The 22,981-nt window shown below is 48.0% G+C and overlaps 1 long non-coding RNA gene across 1 annotated transcript; it reads right to left on the bottom strand.

Annotated features, from left to right (window-relative positions):
• Positions 1 to 2,383: 2,383 nt before the first annotated feature.
• LOC135978082 (uncharacterized) lies at positions 2,384 to 17,089 on the bottom strand. The gene is made up of 3 exons (XR_010595514.1): positions 16,966 to 17,089; positions 11,458 to 11,581; positions 2,384 to 2,508 (listed from the first exon to the last, which is right to left on the bottom strand). It is a non-coding gene; the product is annotated as an uncharacterized LOC135978082 (long non-coding RNA).
• Positions 17,090 to 22,981: the final 5,892 nt, after the last annotated feature.

Raw genomic sequence — 22,981 nt, forward strand, 5'->3', positions numbered from 1 at the left:
CCTCTTCTGCACCCCCAACCAGGTTGGGCATGGAGGCGGCTCTAGCGGGGGGGCAAGAGGGATTCTGCCAGAAGTGAAGTGGGTTGAGGGGAGGTTGAGATCTTGCCCCAAGTCATCCCAGACACTAATGCTAAGCCACAGGATGGCAGCATCTTGTGTCAGTGGAGTCCAAGCACTATTTCAACCCCACAGTTTTAGAGGAACTTCCCACAGGGAGAGGTGAAGAGAACCCCCAGCAATACACACACAGACACACACACACACCACTCCTGGTGGTGGGAGGGGAACAAGAGAAAGGACAAAAGAAGTAAGAGATGAAGAGAAAGGAAGGAGGGATGGAGGAAAAGGTAAAATGAAAAGGACAAACGCTAATATCCCTAGTGATTCTACGGGATAAAATCCCAGGGACGGAATAAAATTCTGCCACCTTGAACTATTGTTTTCCATGCCTAGAATTCAGCTGGCACCAGATGGATCAGACTGTGGAGGTTGCAAAACCTCTTGGAGGCTCTTACCTTCTCAACAGGGAAGTCTGTTTTCATAGAATCATAAAATCATACAATATCAGAGCTGGAAGGGACCTCAAGAGGTCATCTAGTCCAACCCCCTGCTCAGAGCAGGACCAATTCCCAGTTAAATCATCCCAGCCAGGGCTTTGTCAAGCCGGGCCTTAAAAACCTCCAAGGAAGGAGACTCCATTTTTTTCCCCATCTTATATGGAACCAATCACCAGAGACCCCAACCATCAAAAAATCACCAAATGTGCTTTGTTGCTTCTAACTGATTTCTAGTAAAATCAGTAAAAGGAAAGGAGAAAACTCGAAAGAGGCTCCTGCTCCCACTCACATACGTGAACCCTAATACTCTGTCAGTCCTCAAAGAGAGACCTCGAGAAGGAGACTTGCTGAAGCAAAATCACAGGGGTCTCTGAGGTTTCCCTGGCCCTGCCCCCCTGTCCTGCTTGGCTCATGTCAGTATCTCTCTCTGAGGTCACCACCTCCCTAACACCTTTGAGCAATTCACCTCCTCAACCCCAGAATGGAATCTTCTTGACCTTTCTAGTAACCTCCAGTGCCAACCCCACTCCTTGTAGGATGAGCTCCTGCTACCTCCCGCTCAGTGCCCTTGACAGCTGTTCCACCTCCAAACCACAGCTCAAGTTATCAGAACCCTCTTCTCCACCCCCACCCAGGTTGGGCAGGGAGGCGGATCTAGGAGGGGGGGCAGCAGGGATTCTGAAAGTAGAAAAGTGCGTTGCGGGGAGGTTGAGACCTTGCCCGAAGTCATCCCAGACAGTAATGTTAAGCCACAGGATGGGAGCATCTAGTGTCAGTGGAGTCCAAGCACTATTTCAACCTCACAGTATTGGATCAACTTTCCACAAGGGGAGGTGAAGCGCACCCCCAGCAACACACACACACACACCACTCCTGGTGGTGGGAGGGGAACAGGAGAAAGGACAAAAGAAGTAAGAGTTGAAGAGAAAGGAAGGAGGGATGGAGGAAAAGGTAAAACGAAAAGGACAAAACCTAATGTCCCCAGTGATTCCACGGGACAAAATCCCAGGGAGGGAATACAATTCTGCCACCTTAAACTAGTGTTTTCCATGCCTAGAATTCAGCTGGCACGAGACATATCAGACTGAGCAGGTTCCAAAACCTCTTGGAGCCTCTTACCTTCTAAACAGGGACGTCTGTTTTCTAGGAAAATCAGTAAAAGGAAAGGAGAAAACTGGAGAGAGGCTCCTGCTCGCACTCACATACGTGAACCCTAATACTCTCTCAGTCCTCAAAGAGAGACCTCGAGAAGGAGACTTGCTGAAGCAAAGCCACAGGGGTCTCTGAGGTTTCCCTGGCCCTGCCCCCCTGTCCTGCCTGGCTCATGTCAGCATCTCTCTCTGAGGTCACCACCTTCCTAACACCTTTGACCAGTATGCTGAGGTCCTTGAAAAAGCCTTTGTGATATCACTGCCACACCCAACCAAACCCTAAAGTGCTCATGTCCTGCTGTTGGCCTGACACTTTGAAGGTTTGAGCTACTCTCTGTGGATCACCCCACTCAATGCGTCTTCATTCTAGGAAGCAAGCCGGCTAGACAGTAAAAGATCAGAGGCTGCTCCCAATGCTACACTCAGTGTTTCCAAAATTACTACACTTTCTGGCCACAAGAGACCTTTAGAGCATCTCATCTAACCCCCTCCATATCATAGGCTTCCAGTATAGTATAATAGTTACTTTTTGGGCACACACATTCCAGAGAGGCATATAATCTTCAATCAATGACATCAAGAGATGGAGAATCCACCACTTTCCATTTTAGTGAGTGCCAGGTTGCTCCATTTCCCCTTCCACTAGCTCCCCATGTACAGTGAACCAGAACAGTACCTGCAGCAGGGAGCAGGAGTTGCTGAAGGCCTCAGAGGCAGAGCCCCTGCAGCGTCACAGGCACCTGGCGCAAGTGCCGGATGATGCGGAGCTGGTGCATCACTTTGGCCGTGACGTCCTCCTGCTGCAAGGGAATGAGAACCTGTCAGAGACTCAAACGCCCAGAGGTATCAGGGGGAATTAAGGCCACCTGGAAGCAGCAGTATTTCCACCCAGCACCTGCCCACCACTGAGGGATGAATTCTCCTCCTCAACACCAGAATGGAGTCTTCTTCTCCTTTCCGGTAACCTCCAGTGCCAACCCCCATCCTTGTAGGATTAGCATCTGCTACCTCCCCCTCAGTGCCCTTGACAGCTGTTCCACCTCCAAACCACAGCTCAAGTTATCAAAACCCTCTTCTCCACCCCCACCCAGGTTGGGCAGGGAGGTGGCTCTAGCAGGGGGGGCAGGAGGGATTCTGGCAGCAGTGAAGTGGGTTGCGGGGAGGTTGAGATCTTGCTCCAAGTCATCCCAGACACTAATGCTAAGCCACAGGATGGCAGCATCTAGTGTCAGTGGAGTCGAAGCACTATTTCAACCTCACAGTATTGGATCAACTTTCCACAAGGGGAGGTGAAGAGCACCCCCAGCAACACACACACACACCACTCCTGGTGGTGGGAGGGGAACAGGAGAAAGGACAAAAGAAGTAAGAGTTGAAGAGAAAGGAAGGAGGGATGGAGGAAAAGGTAAAACAAAAAGGACAAAACCTAATGTCCCCAGTGATTCCACGGGACAAAATCCCAGGGAGGGAATAAAATTCTGCCACCTTGAGCTAGTGTTTTCCATGCCTAGAATTCAGCTGGCACCAGGTGGATCAGACTGAAAAGGTTACAAACCTCTCCGAGGCTCTTACCTTCTTAACAGGGACGTCTGTTTTCCAGTAAAATCAGTAAAGAGAAAGGAGAAATCTCGAAAGAGGCTCCTGCTCGCACTCACATACGTCAGCCCTAATACTCTCTCAGTCCTCAAAGAGAGACCTCGAGAAGGAGACTTGCTGAAGCAAAGCCACAGGTGTCTCTGAGGTTTCCCTGGCCCTGTGCTCCTGTCATGCCTGGCTGATGTCAGCATCTCTCTCTGAGGTCACCACCTCCCTAACAACTTTGACCAATAGGCTGAGCTCCTGCAAAAGTCCTTTGTGATGTCACTGTCACACCCAACCATCCCCTGAAGTGCTAATGTCCTGCTGCTGGCCTGACACTTTGAAGGTTTGAGCTACTCTTTGGGGATCACCCCACTCCATGCGTCTTCATTCTACGAAGCAAGCCGGCCAAACAGTAAAACATCAGAGGCTGCTCCCAATGCTACACTCAGTGTTTCCAAAATTAGTAGACTTGATGGGCAGAAGAGACCTTTAGAGCATCTAATCTAAGCCCCTGCATATCATAGGCTTCCTGTATAGTACAATAGTTACTTTTTGGGCACACACATTCCAGAAAGGCATCTAGTCTTCATTCAATGACATCAAGAGATGGAGAATCCACCACTTTCCCTTTTAGTGAGTGCCAGGGGGCTCCATTTCCCCTTCCACTAGCACCCCATTTACAGTGAGCCAGAGCAGTACCTGCAGCAGGGAGTGGGAGTTGCTAAGGCCTCAGAGGAACAGCCCCTGCAGTGTCTCAGGCACCTGGCACAAGTGCCGGATGATGCGGAGCTGGTGCATCACTTTGGCCGTGGGGGGGGGGGGGGGAGGCTTTTGTTTGTGTTCTTTGTTTGGGAGTGCGTTCGCTCTCGGGACTGAGGGGGACCAGACATCAATCCAGGTTCTCCACATCTTTCTAAACAAGTCTCTCCTATTTCTAACTTCTAAGTAAATAGCCAGGCAAGGCGTGTTAGTTTTCCTTTGTTTTCTCAACATGTAAATGTACCTTTTACTAGAGTGTTTATCTTTGTTTGCTGTACTTTGAACCTAAAACTAGAGGGGAGTCCTCTGAGCTCTTTAAGTTTGATTACCCTGTATGGTTATTTCCATACTGATTTTACAGAGATGATTTTTACCTTTTTCTTTAATTAAAAACCTTCTTTTTAAGAACCTGATCGATTTTTTCCTTGTTTTAGATCCAAGGGGGTTGGATCTGTATTCACCAGGAGTTGGTGGGAGAAAGAAGTGGGAATGGTTAATTTCTCCTTGTTTTAAGATCCAAGGGGTTTGGATCTGTATTCACCAGGGAATTGGTGAAGGTCTCTCAAGGCTACCCAGGGAAGGAAATTAGCCTTGGGATGGTGGCAGCGGACCAGAGCTAAGCTGGTAGTTAAGCTTAGAAGTTTTCATGCAGGCCCCTACATTTGTACCCTAAAGTTCAAAGTGGGGATACAGCCTTGACATGGTGGTAGTGGTGGGATCATTTTAAACCCAAAGCCAGTGAGATTTTTTTTTCTTTCTAGCTGCTTGAAAAGCAGAGCTGGAGATAGATGCATATCTTCTCTCTCCTTGCCTGAAGGCAGAGGTGTTAAGTTTTTTTAACAAGGTCCTTTGTTAAGAGAAGTGTTCAAATGAGCAAACGACAGGGTAAAAGGAATTTACAAGCTGAATTGGTTTTTTTTTCTTTTTACATCCTCGGGAGTAGCTAGTTAGAAAGTCTCTCTTAACTCAGCAGCAGCCAGAGCTGAGAGCTTCCCAGTTTCAGTCAACTGCAGAGGGGGTGACCCAGCACAAGAAAACAGGAAAATGACTACCAAAGAAGTAGCTAAAAAAATAGAACTGGCCAAACTAAAAGCAGAAGAAAATGAAAGAAAACATCAGAGACTGCTTCAATTAACAAAACTCAAGACACAGCAGAGAAAAAGAGAAGAAAAAGCCAAAGAGGAGGCCCACAAGAGAGAGATGAAGTTGAAAGAAAAAGAAATGGAGCTGAAAAAAAAAAGAGATGGAGGAGAGAGAAAAAGAAAGGAAGCATGAACTGGAAGTAGCAAAGGCTAAGCAAGCTTTCACCCCCATCCCTGTTCCTGAGCCGTCCACCAGGGCCCCGGCTGTGTTACCAGAGACCCAGACAAAGGTGGTGGAACCGGATCCCCTGCCAACGACTGCAACAGCCGTAGTGAATCCAATCCCAGAGACCCAGCCAAAGCCAGTCCCAGAACCGGAACTGGCAACGCAACCAGCACCAGGACCATTGCCAGCACTGAGTCCAGCGCTTGCAAACCCGTCTACAACTCCAACGCCAGAGGGCACCAGCGAGCCTGACCTGGCGGAAGCAGCAGATAACCCTACCCAAGAGGCTCAGCCAGAGCCTGAGATACCACATAGTGCACCAGTGGACAGCGGATCACAGTCAATGGAAACAGCCCCAGCACCTGCATCACTTCCAGAGGGACCAAGCCCCAGTCCACAATCCAAGGAGGAACTGATGTCTCCAGCATCAAGGAAACAGTTCCAGGCCGAGCAGGAAGCAGATAACAGCCTTCAGAAAGTTTGGGCGGCGGCGTGGAGCACCCCACCGCCTCTCAGCTCTTCTAACCGATCCCGGTTTGTTATAGAACAAGGACTTTTATACAAGGAGACTCTTTCTGGTGGGCACCAGAAAAACTGGCATCCTCAAAGACAGTTGGTAGTTCCCACTAAGTATCGGGTAAAGCTCTTGAGCTTAGCCCACGATCATCCCAGTGGCCATTCTGGGGTGAACAGAACCAAGGACCGGTTGGGGAAGTCCTTCCACTGGGAGGGAATGGGCAAGGACGTTGCTAATTATGTCCGGTCTTGTGAGGTGTACCAACGAGTGGAAAAGCCCCAAGACCAGGTTAAAGCCCCTCTCCAGCCACTACCCATAATTAAGGTCCCATTTCAGCACGTAGCTGTGAATATTCTGGGTCCTTTTCCCAAAAAGACACCCAAAGGAAAGCAGTACGTACTGACTTTCATGGATTTTGTTACCCGATGGCCGGAAGCAGTACCCTTAAGCAACACCAGGGCTAAAAGTGTGTGCCAGGCATTAACAGACATTTTTGCCGGGGTAGATTGGCCCTCCAACATCCTTGCAGATTCGGGAACTAATTTCCTGGCAGGGACCATGAAAAACCTGTGGGAAGCTCATGGGGTGAATCACTTGGTTGCCACCCCTTACCACCATAAAACCAATGGCCTGGTGGAGAGGTTTAATAAAACTTTGGGGGCCATAATATGTAAATTCATAAATGAACACTCCAATAATTGGGACCTAGTGTTGCAGCAGTTGCTTTTCGCCTACAGGGCTGTACCACATCCCAGTTTAGGGTTTTCACCATTTGAACTTGTGTATGGCCGCGAGGTTAAGGGGCCATTACAGTTGGTGAAACAGCAATGGGAGGGGCTTACGCCTTCTCCAGGAACTAACATTCTAAACTTTGTAAGCAACCTACAAAGCACCCTCCGACACTCTTTAGCCCTTGCTAAAGAAAACCTAAAAAATGCTCAGAAAGAGTAAAAAGGCCTGGTATGATAAACATTCCAGAGAACGGTCCTTCAAAGTAGGAAACCAAGTCATGGTCTTAAAGGCGCTCCAGGCCCATAAAATGGAAGCGTCGTGGAAAGGACCATTCGCGGTCCAGGAGCGCCTAGGAGCTGTTAATTATCTCATAGCCTCCCCCACCTCCAACATAAAGCCCAAGGTATACCATGTTAATTCTCTTAAGCCCTTTTATTCCAAAAAATTAAACGTTTGCCAGTTTACAGCCCAGAAAACAAATAACGCAAAGTGGCCTAAAGGTGTCTATTACGAAGAAAAAAAGGATGGTGGCGTAGAAGAGGTGAACCTCTCCACGACCCTTGGACGTCTGCAGCGACAGCAGATCAAGGAGCTGTGCACAAGCTTTGCACCAATTTTCTCAGCCACTCCAAAACGGACCGAACGGGCATACCACTCCATTAACACAGGTAATGCTCACCCAATTAGAACCCCACCCTACCAGGAGTCACCTCATGACAAAACTGCTATACAAAGGGAGATCCAGGACATACTACTGATGGGTATAATCCGCCCCTCTAATAGGTGGTGGGAGGGGAACAGGAGAAAGGACAAAAGAAGTAAGAGATGAAGAGAAAGGAAGGAGGGATGGAGGAAAAGGTAAAACGAAAAGGACAAACCCTAATGTCCCCAGTGATTCTACGGGACAAAATCCCAGGGAGGGAATAAAATTCTGACACATTAAACTAGTGTTTTCCATGCCTAGAATTCAGCTGGCACCAGATGGATCAGACTGAGCAGGTTCCAAAACCTCTTGGAGGCTCTTACCTTCTCAACAGGGACGTCTGTTTTCTAGTAAAATCAGTAAAAGGAAAGGAAAAAACTCGAAAGAGGCTCCTGCTCGCACTCAAATACGTGAACCCTAATACTCTCTCAGTCCTCAAAGAGAGACTTGGAGAAGGAGCGGCGAACAGCAGAGGCTAAGAGCGGGAGTTTGACTGGGAGTTCGCTTGGGGAGAGCTCACTGAGGCTTACATCTGCAGGTTTCTCTGAGTAGTTCCTGCAACAGTTGAGGAAGTTCTTAAGAAGACGGTGATGTGGAAGGTGAGCGATCAGAGATGACCTTGAGCGGATCACTGCAGACTATGTGGCTCTGGGAAGAAGGATAAAGGAGTTTGAGGCGCAAGTGGTGTTCTCGTCCATCCTCCCTGTGCAAGGAAAAGGCCGGGGTAGAGACCGTCGAATCGTGGAAGTCAACGAATGGCTACACAGGTGGTGTTGGAGAGAAGGCTTTGGATTCTTCAACCATGGGATGGTGTTCCAAGAAGGAGGAGTGCTAGGCAGAGACGGGCTCCACCTAACGAAGAGAGAGAAGAGCATCTTCGCCAGCAGGCTGGCTAACCTAGTGAGGAGGGCTTTAAACTAGGTTCACCGGGGGAAGGAGACCAAAGCCCTGAGGTAAGTGGGGAAATGGGATCCTGGGAGGAAGCACAAGCAGGAGAGCGCAAGGGGGGAGGACTCCTGTCTCATGCTGAGAATGAGGGACGATCGATGAGTTATCTTAAGTGCCTATACACAAATGCAAGAAGCCTGGGAAACAAGCTGGGAGAACTGGAAGTCCTGGCACAGTCAGGGAACTATGATGTGATTGGAATAACAGAGACTTGGTGGGATAACTCACATGACTGGAGTACTGTCATGGATGGATATAAACTGTTCAGGAAGGACAGGCAGGGCAGAAAAGGTGGGGGAGTTGCGTTGTATGTAAGAGAGGAGTATGACTGCTCAGAGCTCTGGTATGAAACTGCAGAAAAACCTGACAGTCTCTGGATAAAGTTGAGAAGTGTGAGCAACAAGGGGGATGTCATGGTTGGAGTCTGCTATAGACCACCAGACCAGGGGGATGAGGTGGACGAGGCTTTCTTCTGGCAACTAGCAGAAGTTGCTAGATCGCAGGCCCTGGTTCTCATGGGAGACTTTAATCACCCTGATATCTGCTAGGAGAGCAATACAGCGGTGCACAGACAATCCAGGAAGTTTTTGGAACGTGTAGGGCACAATTTCCTGGTGCAAGTGCTGGAGGAACCAACTAGGGGCAGAGCTTTTCTTGACCTGCTGCTCACAAACAGGGAAGAATTAGTAGGGGAAGCAAAAGTGGATGGGAATCTGGGAGGCAGTGACCATGAGATGGTCGAGTTCAGGATCCTGACACAAGGAAGAAAGGAGAGCAGCAGAATACGGACCCTGGACTTCAGAAAAGCAGACTTTGACTCCCTCAGGGAACAGATGGGCAGGATCCCCTGGGAGAATAACATGAAGGGCAAAGGGGTCCAGGAGAGCTGGCTGTATTTTAAAGAATCCTTATTGCGGTTGCAGGAACAAACCATCCCGATGTGTAGAAAGAATAGTAAATATGGCAGGCGACCAGCTTGGCTAGGCAGTGAAATCCTTGCTGATCTTAAACGCAAAAAAGAAGCTTACAAGAAGTGGAAGATTGGACAAATGACCAGGGAGGAGTATCAAAATATTGCTCAGGCATGCAGGAGTGAAATCAGGAAGGCCAAATCACACTTGGAGTTGCAGCTAGCAAGAGATGTTAAGAGTAACAAGAAGGGTTTCTTCAGGTATGTTAGCAACAAGAAGAAAGTCAAGGAAAGTGTGGGCCCCTTACTGAATGAGGGAGGCAACCTAGTGACCGAGGATGTGGAAAAAGCTAATGTACTCAATGCTTTTTTTGCCTCTGTCTTCACGAACAAGGTCAGCTCCCAGACTGCTGCACTGGGCAGCACAATATGGGGAGAAGGTGACCAGCCCTCTGTGGAGAAAGAAGTGGTTCGGGACTATTTAGAAAAACTGGACGTGCACAACTCCATGGGGCTGGATGCGCTGCATCCGAGGGTGCTAAAGGACTTGGCGGATGAGATTGCACAGCCATTAGCCATTATTTTTGAAAACTCATGGCGATCGAGGGAGGTCCCGGATGACTGGAAAAAGGCTAATGTCGTGCCCATCTTTAAAAAAGGGAAGGAGGAGGATCCAGGGAACTACAGGCCAGTCAGCCTCACCTCAGTCCCTGGAAAAATCATGGAGCAGGTTTTCAAGGAATCAATTATGAAACACTTAGAGGAGAGGAAAGTGATCAGGAACAGTCAGCATGGATTCACCAAGGGGAAGTCGTGCCTGACTAACCTAATTGCCTTCTATGATGAGATAACTGGCTCTGTGGATGAGGGGAAAGCAGTGGATGTGTTATTCCTTGACTTTAGCAAAGCTTTTGATACGCTCTCCCACAGTATTCTTGCCATCAAGTTAAAGAAGTATGGGCTGGATGAATGGACTGTAAGGTGGATAGAAAGCTGGCTGGATCGTCGGGCTCAACGGGTAGTGATCAATGGCTCCATGTCTAGTCGGCAGCCGGTTTCAAGCGGAGTAGTGCCCCAAGGGTCGGTCCTGGGGCCGGTTTTGTTTAATATCTTTATTAATGATCTGGAGGATGGTGTGGACTGCACTCTCAGCAAGTTTGCAGGTGACACTCAACTAGGAGGCGTGGTAGATACACTAGAGGGTAGGGATCGGATACAGAGGGACCTAGACACATTAGAGGATTGGGCTGAAAAAAACCTGATGAGGTTCAACAAGGACAAGTGCAGAGTCCTGCACTTAGGACGGAAGAATCCCATGCACTGCTACAGACTAGGGACCGAATGGCTAGGTAGCAGTTCTGCTGAAAAGGACCTAGGGGTCACAGTGGACGAGAAGCTGGATATGAGTCAACAGTGTGCTCTTGTTGCCAAGAAGGCTAACGGCATTTTGGGCTGTATAAGTAGGGGCATTGCCAGCAGATCGAGGAACGTGATCGTTCCCCTTTATTCGACATTGGTGAGGCCTGATCTGGAATACTGTGTCCAGTTTTGGGCCCCACACTACAAGAAGGATGAGGAAAAATTGGAAAGAGTCCAGCGGAGGGCAACAAAAATGATTAGGGGTCTGGAGCACATGACTTATGAGGAGAGGCTGAGGGAACTGGGATTGTTTAGTCTCCAGAAGAGAAGAATGAGGGGGGATTTGATAGCAGCCTTCAACTACCTGAAGGGGGGTTCCAAAGAGGATGGAGCTCGGCTGTTCTCAGTGGTGGCAGATGACAGAATAAGGAGGAATGGTCTCAAGTTGCAGTGGGGGAGGTCGAGGTTGGATATCAGGAAAAACTATTTCACTAGGAGGGTGGTGAAACACTGGAATGCGTTACCTAGGGAGGTGGTGGAGTCTCCTTCCTTGGAGGTTTTTAAGGCCCGGATTGACAAAGCCCTGGCTGGGATGATTTAGCTGGGAATTGGTCCTGCTTTGAGCAGGGGGTTGGACTAGATGACCTCTTGAGGTCCGTTCCAACTCTGATATTCTATGATTCTATGATTCTAACAGGGACGTCTGTTTTCTAGTAAAATCAGTAAAAGGAAAGGAGAAAACTCGAAAGAGGCTCCTGCTCGCACTCACATACGTCAACCCTAACACTCTCTCAGTCCTCAAAGAGAGACCTCGAGAAGGAGACTTGCTGAAGCAAAGCCACAGGGGTCCACCACTTTCCCTTTTAGTGAGTGCCAGGGGGCTCCATTTCAGCTTCTACTAGCACCCCATTTACAGTGAGCCAGAGCAGTACCTGCAGCAAGGAGCGGGAGTTGCTGATGTTCACAGAGGCACAGCCCCTGCAGTGTCTCAGGAATCTGGCGCAAGTGCCGGATGATGCGGAGCTGGTGCATCACTTTGGACGTGACGTCCTCCTGCTGCAAGGGAACGAGAACCTGTCAGAGACTCAAACGCCCCGAGGAATCAGCGGGAATTAAGGGCACCTGGAACCAGCACTACTTCCACCCATCACCTGCCCACCACTGAGGGATAAATTCACCTCCTGAACCCCAGAATGGAGTCTTCTTGTCCTTTCTAGTAACCTCCAGTGCCAACCCCCCTCCTTGAAGGATGAGCTCCTGCTATCTCCCCCTCAGTGCCCTTGACAGCTGTTCCACCTCCAAACCACAGCTCAAGTTATTAGTACCTTTGGACACAGACTGGCTAACCTAGTGAGGAGGGCTTTAAACTAGATTCGACGGGGACAGGTGAGCAAAGCCCACAGGTAAGTGGGGAACATGGAGACCGGGGAGATGGGTCAAAAACGAGAGGGAGTGTGGGCTATATTGTCAGAGGGAAAGGAGGGTCAGGACAAAACTGGGAGGAAAGATCAAACCAGTATCTTAGATGCCTATATACAAATGCGAGAAGTATGGGGAATAAGCAGGAAGAACTGGAAGTGCTAATAAATAAATACAACTATGACATTGTTGGCATCACTGAAACTTGGTGGGATAATACACATGATTGGAATGTTGGTGTGGATGGGTACAGCTTGCTCAGGAAGGATAGACAGGGGAAAAAGGGAGGAGGTGTTGCCTTGTATATTAAAAATGTACACACTTGAACTGAGGTAGAGATGGACATAGGAGACGTTGAGAGTCTCTGGGTTAGGCTAAAAGGGGTAAAAAACAATGGAGATGTCATGCTAGGAGTCTACTACAGGCCACCTAACCAGGTGGAAGAGGTGGATGAGGCTTTTTTTAAGCAACTAACAAAATCATCCAAAGCCCAAGATTTGGTGGTGATGGGGGACTTCAACTATCCGGCTATATGTTGGGAAAATAACACAGCGGGGCACAGACTATCCAACAAATTCCTGGACTGCATTGGAGACAACTTTTTATTTCAGAAGGTTGAAAAAGCTACTAGGGGGGAAGCTGTTCTAGACTTGATTTTAACAAATAGGGAGGAACTCGTTGAGAATTTGAAAGTAGAAGGCAGCCTGGGTGAAAGTGATCATGAAATCATAGAGTTTGCAATTCTAAGGAAGGGTAGAAGGGAGAACAGCAAAATAGAGACAATGGATTTCAGGAAGGCAGATTTTGGTAAGCCCAGAGAGCTGATAGGTAAGGTCCCATGGGAATCAAGACTGAGGGGAAAAACAACTGAGGAGAGTTGGCAGTTTTTCAAAGGGACACTATTAAGGGCCCAAAAGCAAGCTATTCCGCTGGTTAGGAAAGATAGAAAATGTGGCAAAAGACCACCTTGGCTTAACCATGAGATCTTGCATGATCTAAAAAATAAAAAGGAGTCATATAAAAAATGGAAACTGGGACAGATTACAAAGGATGAATATAGGCAAACAACACAGGAATGCAGGGGCAAGATTAGAAAGGCAAAGGCACAAAATGAGCTCAAACTAGCTACGGGAATAAAGGGAAACAAGAAGACTTTTTATCAATACATTAGAAGCAAGAGGAAGACCAAAGACAGGGTAGGCCCACTGCTTAGTGAAGAGGGAGAAACAGTAACAGGAAACTTGGAAATGGCGGAGATGCTTAATGACTTCTTTGTTTCGGTCTTCACCGAGAAGTCTGAAGGAATGCCTAACATAGTGAATGCTAATGGGAAGGGGGTAGGTTTAGCAGATAAAATAAAAAAAGAACAAGTTAAAAATCACTTAGAAAAGTTAGATGCCTGCAAGTCACCCGGGCCTGATGAAATGCATCCTAGAATACTCAAGGAGCTAATAGAGGAGGTATCTGAGCCTCTAGCTATTATCTTTGGAAAATCATGGGAGACGGGAGAGATTCCAGAAGACTGGAAAAGGGCAAGTATAGTGCCCATCTATAAAAAGGGAAATAAAAACAACCCAGGAAACTACAGACCAGTGAGTTTAACTTCTGTGCCAGGGAAGATAACGGAGCAAGTAATTAAGGAAATCATCTGCAAACACTTGGAAGGTGGTAAGGTGATAGGGAACAGCCAGCATGGATTTGTGAAGAACAAATCACGTCAAACCAATCTGATAGCTTTCTTTGATAGGATAACGAGCCTTGTAGAGAAGGGTGAGGCTGTGGATGTGGTATACCTAGACTTTAGTAAGGCATTTGATACGGTCTCGCATGATATTCTTATTGATAAACTAGGCAAATACAATTTAGATGGGGCTGCTATAAGGTGGGTGCATAACTGGCTGGATAACCGTACTCAGGGAGTTGTTATTAATAGTTCCCAATCCTGCTGGAAAGGCATAACGAGTGGGGTATCGCAGGGGTCTGTTTTGGGACCGGCGCTGTTCAATATCTTCATCAACGACTTAGATATTGGCATAGAAAGTACGCTTATTAAGTTTGCGGATGATACCAAACTGGGAGGGATTGCAACTGCTTTGGAGGACAGGGTCATAATTCAAAATGATCTGGACAAATTGGAGAAATGGTCTGAGTTAAACAGAATGAAGTTTAACAAAGACAAATGCAAAGTGCTCCACTTAGGAAGGAACAATCAGTTTCACACATACAGAATGGGAAGAGACTGTCTAGGAAGGAGTACGGCAGAAAGGGATCTAGGGGTTATAGTGGACCACAAGCTAAATATGAGTCAACAGTGTGATGCTGTTGCAAAAAAAGCAAACCTGATTCTGGGATGTATTAACAGGTGTGTTGTGAGCAAGACACGAGAAGTCATTCTTCCGCTCTACTCTGCTCTGGTTAGGCCTCAGCTGGAGTATTGTGTCCAGTTCTGGGCACCGCATTTTAAAAAAGATGTGGAGAAATTGGAAAGGGTCCAGAGAAGAGCAACAAGAATGATTAAAGGTCTTGAGAACATGACCTATGAAGGAAGGCTGAAAGAATTGGCTTTGTTTAGTTTGGAAAAGAGAAGACTGAGAGGAGACATGATAGCAGTTTTCAGGTATTTAAAAGGGTGTCATAAGGAGGAGGGAGAAAACTTGTTCACCTTAGCCTCTAAGGATAGAACCAGAAGCAATGGGTTTAAACTACAGCAAGGGAGGTCTAGGTTGGACATTAGGAAAAAGTTCCTAACTGTCAGGGTGGTTAAACACTGGAATAAATTGCCGAGGGAGGTTGTGGAATCTCCATCTCTTGAGATATTTAAGAGTAGGTTAGATAAATGTCTATCAGGGATGGTCTAGATGGTATTTGGTCCTGCCATGCGGGCAGGGGACTGGACTCGATGACCTCTCGAGGTCCCTTCCAGTCCGATAATCTATGAATGTATGAAAAAAACACTGTTCTCCACCCCCACCCAGGTTGGCCAGGGAGGCGGCTCTAGCGGGGGGGCAGGAGGGATTCTGGCAGCAGTGAAGTGGGTTGCGGGGAAGTTGAGATCTTGCCCCAAGTCATCCCAGACACTAATGCTAAGAAACAGGATGGCAGCATCTAGTGTCATTGGAGTTCAAGCACTATTTCAACCCCACAGTTTTGGATCAACTTCCCACAAGGGGAAGTGAAGAGCACCCCCAGCAACACAAACACACACACCACTCCTGGTGGTGGGAGGGGAACAGGAGAAAGGACAAAAGAAGTAAGAGATGAAGAGAAAGGAAGGAGGGATGGTGGAAAAGGTAAAACGAAAAGGACAAACCCTAATGTCCCCAGTGATTCCACGGGACAAAATCCCGTGTGGACTACAAAATTCTGTCACCTTGAACTAGTGTTTTCCATGCCTAGAATTCAACGGGCACCAGATGGATCAGACTGAGCAGGTTCAAAAACCTCTTGGAGGCTCTTACCTTCTAAACAGGGACGTCTGTTTTCTAGTAAAATCAGTAAAAGGAAAGGAGAAAACTCGAAAGAGGCTCCTGCACGCACTCACGTACGTGAACCCTAATACTCTCTCAGTCCTCAAAGAAAGACCTCGAGAAGGAGACTTGCTGAAGCAAAGCCACAGGGTCTCTGAGGTTTCCCTGGCCCTGTGCTCCTGTCCTGCCAGGCTGACGTCAGCATCTCTCTCTGAGGTCACCACCTCCCTAACACATTTGACCAATAAGCTGACATCCTGCAAAAGGCCTTTGTGATGTCACTGCCACACCCAAAAAAACCCTCAAGTGCTAATGTCCTGCTGCTGGCCTGACACTTTGAAGGTTTGAGGTTGTCATAACTATAAAGGGAAGGGTAACAGCTGTCCTGTGTACAGTACTATAAAATCCCTCCTGGCCAGAGACTCCAAAATCCTTTTCCCTGTAAAGGGTTAAGAAGCTCAGGTAACCTGGCTGGCATCTGACCTAAAGGACCAATAAGGGGACAAGATACTTTCAAATCTTGGGGAGGGGAAGGCTTTTGTTTGTGTTCTTTGTTTGTGTGGGTGTTCGCCCTCGGGACTGAGAGGGACCAGACATCAATCCAGGTTCTCCACATCTTTCTAAACAAGTCTCTCCTATTTCAAACAAGGCGTGTTAGTTTTCCTTTGTTTTCTCAACTTGTAAATGTACCTTTTACTAGAGTGTTTATCTTTGTTTGCTGTACTTTGAACCTAAGACTAGAGGGGAGTCCTCTGAGCTCTTTAAGTTTGATTACCCTGTAAGGTTAATTTCCATACTGATTTTAAAGAGATGATTTTTACCTTTTTCTTTAATTAAAAGCCTTATTTTTAAGAACCTGATTGATTTTTCCTTGTTTTAAGATCCAAGGAGTTTGGATCTTGATTCACCAGGAGTTGGTGGGAGGAAGGAGGGGAATGGTTAATTTCTCCTTCTTTTAGATCCAAGGGGGTTGGATCTGTATTCACCAGAAGTTGGTGGGAGGAAGGAGGGGGGATGGTTTATTTCTCCTTGTTTTAAGATCCAAGGGGTTTGGATCTGTATTCACCAGGGAATTGCTGAAAGGTTTCTCAAGGCTACCCAGGGGAGGAAATTAGCCTTGGGATGGTGGTTAAGCTTAGAAGTTTTCATGCAGGCCCCTACATTTGTACCCTAAACTTCAAAGTGGGGATACAGCCTTGACACAGGTACTCTCTGTGGATCACCCCACTCAATGCGTCTTCATTCTAGGAAGCAAGCCGGCTAGACAGTAAAACATCAGAGGCTGCTCCCAATACTACACTCAGTGTTTCCAAAATGTGTAGACTTTATGGCCAGAAGAGACCTTTAGAGCATCTAATCTAACCCGCTGCATATCATAGGCCTACTGTATAGTACAAGAGTTACTTTTTGGGCACACACATTCCAGAAAGGCATCTAGTCTTCATTCAATGACATTAAGAGATGGAGAATCCACCACTTTCCCTTTTAGTGAATGCCAGGGGGCTCCATTTCACCTTCCACTAGCTCCCCATTTACAGTGAGCCAGAGCAGTACCTGCAGCAGGGAGCGGGAGTTGCTGAAGGCCTCAGAGGAACAGCCCCTTCAGTGTCTCAGGCACCTGGCGCAAGTGCCGGATGATTCCGAGCTGGTGCATCCCTTTGGCCGTGACGTCTTCCTGCTGCAAGGGAATGAGAACCTGTCAGAGACTCAAACGCCCCGAGGAATCAGGGGGAATTAAGGGCACCTGGAACCAGTAGTATTTCCACCCAGCACCTGCCCACCGCTCAGGGATGAATTCACCTCCTGAACCCAAGAATGGAGTCTTCTTGTCCTTTCTAGTATCCTGCAGTGCCAACTCCCCTCCTTGTAGGATTAGCTCCTGCTACCTCCCGCTCAGTGTTTTTGACAGCTGTTCCACCTCCAAACCACACCTCAAGTTATCAGAACCCTGTTCTCCACCCCCACCCAGGTTGGCCAGGGAGGCTGCTCTAGCGGGGGGGCAGGAGGGATTCTGCCAGAAGTGAAGTGGTTTGAGGGGAGGTTGAGATCTTCCCCAAGTCATCCCAGACACTAATGGTAAGCCACAGGATGGCAGCATCTTGTGTCAGTGGAGTCCAAGCACTATTTCAACCCCACAGTTTTGGATCAACTTCCCACAATAGGAGGTGAAGATCACCCCCAGCAACACGCACACACACACACACACACACACACCACTCCTGGTGGTGGCAGGGGAACAGGAGAAAGGACAAAAGAAGTAAGAGATGAAGAGAAAGGAAGGAGGGATGGTGGAAAAGGTAAAACGAAAAGGACAAACCCTAATGTCCCCAGTGATTGAACGGGACAAAATCCCGTGTGGACTACAAAATTCTGTCACCTTGAACTAGTGTTTTCCATGCCTAGAATTCAACGGGCACCAGGTGGATCAGACTGAGAAGGTTCAAAAACCTCTCGGAGGCTCTTACCTTCTAAACAGGGACGTCTGTTTTCGAGTAAAATCAGTAAAAGGAAAGGAGAAAACTCGAAAGAGGCTCCTGCTCGCACTCACATACGTGAACCCTAATACTCTCTCAGTCCTCAAAGAGAGACCTCGAAAAGGAGACTTGCTAAAGCAAAGCCACAGGGGTCTCTGAGGTTTCCCTGGCCCTGCGCCCCTGTCCTGCCTGACTGATGTCAGCATCTCTCTCTGAGGTCACCACCTCCCTAACACCTTTGACCAATACGCTGAGATACTGCATGTAGCGGGGCGGCCTGGCTCCCAGGTGCCCCAGGAAGTCAAGGCCACCGCGGCCTGTCCCCACCCCCCGGAAGTCAAGGGGAGGGACAGGAAGTATAAAGGCCAAGCCACAGCGCTCAGTAGCTGGCCGGCAGCGGGAGAGGACAGACGCTGGTGCCCGAGCTCCCGCGGACCTGAGCCTGCCGAGAGCCCGGTATCCTGAGGAGGACTGGCCGGAAGGGACGAGCCCCACCCCGGAACTACTACACTGCAAAAGGCCTTTGTGATGTCACTGCCACACCCACTCATCCCCTGAAGTGCTAATGTCCTGCTGCTGGCCTGACACTTTGAAGGTTTCAGCTACTCTCTGAGGATCACCCCACTCGATGCGTCTTCATTCTAGGAAGCAAGCCGGCTAGACAATAAAACATCAGAGGCTGCTCCCAATGCTACACTCCGTGTTTCCAAAATTACTACACTTTATGGCCAGAAGAGACCTTTAGAGCATCTAATCTAAGCCCCTGCATATCATGGGCTTCCTGTATAGTACAATAGTTACTTTTTGGGTACAAACATTCCAGAAAGGTATCTAGTCTAAATTAAATGACATTAAGAGATGGAGAATCCACCACTTTCCCTTTTAGTGAGTGCCAGGGGGCTCCATTTCCCCTTCCACTAGCTCGCCATTTACAGGGAGACAGAGCAGTACCTGCAGCAGGGAGCGGGAGTTGCTGAAGGCCTCAGAGGCGCAGCCCCTGCAGTGTCTCAGGCACCTGGCGCAAGTGGCGGATGATGCGGATCTGGTGCATCATTTTGGCCGTGACGTCCTCCTCCTGCAAGGGAACGAGAACCTGTCAGAGACTCAAATGCCCCGAGGAATCAGGGGCAATTAAGAACACCTGGAACCAGCAGTATTTACACCCAGCACCTGCCCACCACTGAGGGATGAATTCACCTCCTGAACCCCAGAATGGAGTCGTCTTCTCCTTTCTAGTAATCTCCAGTGCCAACCCCCGTCCTTGTAGGGTGAGCTCCTGCTACCTCCCCCTCAGTGCCCTTGACAGCTGTTCCACCTCCAAACCACAGCTCAAGTTATCAGAACCCTCTTCTCCACCCCGACACAGGTTGGGCAGGGAGGCGGCTCTAGCAGGGGGGGCAGGTGGGATTCTGGCAGCAGTGAAGTGGGTTGCGTGAGGGGAACAAGAGAAAGGACAAAAGAAGTAAGAGATGAAGAGAAAGGAAGGAGGGATGGAGGAAAAGGGAAAAGGAAAAGGACAAACCCTAATGTCCCCATGTCGGACATCAGGAATGGTAACATACATAAGCCAGTATGTGAACACTTCAATCTCCCTGGTCATTCTATTACAGATTTAAAAGTCACTATCATTGAACAAAAAAAACTTCAGAAACAGACTTCAAAGAGAAACAGCAGAACTAAAATTTATTTGCAAATTCAACACCATTAATCTGGGCTTGAATAGGGACTGGGAGTGGCTGGCTCACTACAGAAGCAGCTTTTCCTCTCCTGGAATTGACACCTCCTCATCTATTATTGGGAGTGGACTACATCCACCCTGATTTTTGAATTGGCCCTGTCAACACTGGTTCTCCACTTGTGAAGTAACTCCCTGCTCTCCATGTGTCAGTATATAATGCCTGCATCTGTAACTTTCACTCTATGCATCCGAAGAAGTGAGGTTTTTACTCACGAAAGCTTATGCCCAAATAAATCTGTTAGTCTTTAAGGTGCCACCAGACTCCTTGTTGTTTTTGTAGATACAGACTAACATGGCTACCCCCTGATACTTGACACCATGCAAGGCACTAAATTTAGCCGTATGGAGTGGAAATCCATCAACCCCAACAAAAAACTTGCACAGATACAGACAGACATCATCTTCCTCTCCAAATGCAAACAGATGGACATCATACCAAAAGGACTGAAGGTAAAAAATCCATTGCAATCAACATACTACACTGAGTATGGTGAGAGATTGTGCCACACACTCTCTCAAAGAAACTGAGGAACCACCTGATCAGCATCCTGTACAGCAGACAGGAGAAGATCAAGAATGAGCTCTCAGAACTGGAGACTCTCATACAATACCAGCCTTCTACACAAACTTCCACGTGGCTGGACTTTACAAAAATGAGACAAGCCATTTACAATGCACACTTCACTTCTCTACAGAGGAAAAAGGACTGTAAGTTATCTAAACTAATACCTGCCACTAGGGGCTATAACAATGGTACCCTCAACTCATCTAACAACATTGTCAATCTTTCCAACCACACGCTTAGCCCAGCAGAAGAGTCTGTCCTATCTCGGGGACTCTCTTTCTGTCCCACCGTCCCCACGAACATGATACAGTTCTGCGGTGATCTGGAAGCCTACTTTCCTCGTCTCCGACTCAAGGAATATTTTCAACGCACCACTGAACAGTGCACTGACCCACAGGAACCCTCCTACCAACACTACAAAAAGAAGAATTCTGCGTGGACTCCTCCTGACGGTCGAAATGACAGACTGGACCTCTACATAGAGTGTTTCCGCAGACGTGCACAGGCTGAAATTGTGGACAAACAACATCACTTGTCCCATAACCTCAGCCGTACAGAACGCAATGCCATCCACAGCCTCAGAAACAACTCTGACATTATCATCAAAGGGGCTGACAAAGGAGGTGCTGTAGTCATAATGAACAGGTCAGATTATGAACAGGAGGCTGCCAGGCAACTCTCCAAGACCACATTCTACAGGCCACTATCCTCTGATCCCACTGAGGAATACCAAAAGAAACTACACCATCTGCTCAAGAAACTCCCAGCTACAGTAGGGGAACAAATCTACATGGACACACCCCCAGAACCCCGACCAGGGGTATTCTATCTGCTACCCAAGATCCATAAACCCGGAAACCCTGGACGCCCCATCATCTCAGGCATTGGCACTCTGACGGCAGGATTATCTGGCTATTTGGCCTCTCTCCTCAGGCCCTATGCTACCAGCACTCCCAGCTATCTTCGAGACACCACCAACTTCCTGAGGAAACTACAATGCATTGATCTTCTTCCTGGAAACACCATCCTGGCCACCATGCATGTAGAAGCACTTTATACCAATATTCTACATGAGGATGGACTACAAGCTGTCAGGAACAGTATCCCTGATGAGGCCACAGCAAGCCTGGTGGCTGAGCTTTGTGACTTTGTCCTCACCCACAACCACTTCAGATTTGGGGACAACTTATACCTTCAAGTCAGTGGCACTGCTATGGGTACTCGCATGGCCCCACAGTATGCCAACATTTTTATGGCTGACTTAGAACAACGCTTCCTCAGCTCTCGTCCCCTAGTGCCCCTCCTCTACTTGCGCTACATTGACGACATCTTCATCATATGGACCCACGGAAAGGAGGCCCTTGAAGAATTCCACCTGGACTTCAACAATTTCCACCCCACCATCAACCTCAGCCTGGACCAGTCCACACAAGAGATCCACTTCCTGGACACTACAGTACAAATAAGTGATGGTCACATAAACACCACCCTATACCGGAAACCTACTGACCGCTATACGTACCTACATGCCTCCGGCTTCCATCCAAGACACATCACACGATCCATTGTCTACAGCCAAGCCCTAAGATACAACCGAATTTGCTCCAACCCCTCAGACAGAGACAAACACCTACAAGATCTTTATCAAGCATTCGTAAAACTACAATACCCACCTGGGGAAGTGAGGAAACAGATTGACAGAGCAAGACGGGTACCCAGAAATCACCTACTACAGGACAGGCCCAACAAGGACAATAACAGAACACCACTGGCCATCACATACAGCCCCCAGCTAAAACCTCTCCAGCGCATTATCCACGATCTACAACCTATCCTGGAAAATGATCCCTCACTCTCACAGACCTTGGGAGGCAGGCCAGTCCTCGCTTACAGACAACCCCCCAACCTGAAGCAAATACTCACCAGCAACTACACACCACACCACAGAAACACCAACCCAGGAACCTATCCCCGTAGCAAACCTCGTTGCCTACTCTGTCCCCATATCTACTCTGGCAACAGCATCAGAGGACCCAACCACATCAGCCACACCATCAGGGACTCATTCACCTGCACATCCACTAATGTCATATATGCCATCATGTGCCAGCAATGCCCCTCTCCCATGTACATTGGCCAAACCGGACAGTCCCCCCGCAAAAGAATAAATGGACACAAATCGGACATCAGGAGTGGTAACATACATAAGCCAGTAAGTGAACACTTCAATCTCCCTGGTCATTCTATTACAGATTTAAAAGTCACTATCATTGAACAAAAAAACTTCAGAAACAGACTTCAAAGAGAAACAGCAGAACTAAAATTCATTTGCAAATTCAACACCATTAATCTGGGCTTGAATAGGGACTGGGAGTGGCTGGCTCACTACAGAAGCAGCTTTTCCTCTCCTGGAATTGACACCTCCTCATCTATTATTTGGAGTGGACTACATCCACCCTGATTTTTGAATTGGCCCTGTCAACACTGGTTCTCCACTTGTGAAGTAACTCCCTGCTCTCCATGTGTCAGTATATAATGCCTGCATCTGTAACTTTCACTCTATGCATCCGAAGAAGTGAGGTTTTTACTCACGAAAGCTTATGCCCAAATAAATCTGTTAGTCTTTAAGGTGCCACCAGACTCCTTGTTGTTTTCCTAATATCCCCAGTGATTCTACGGGACAAAATTCCAGGGAGGGAATAAAATTCTGCCACCTTAAACTACTGTTTTCCATGCCGAGAATTCAGCTGGCACCAGATGGATCAGACTGAGCAGGTTCCAAAACCTCTTGGA

Source organism: Chrysemys picta, unplaced genomic scaffold (genome assembly GCF_011386835.1).
Source record: "Chrysemys picta bellii isolate R12L10 unplaced genomic scaffold, ASM1138683v2 scaf109, whole genome shotgun sequence".
In the NCBI taxonomy this organism is placed as follows: domain Eukaryota; kingdom Metazoa; phylum Chordata; order Testudines; family Emydidae; genus Chrysemys; species Chrysemys picta.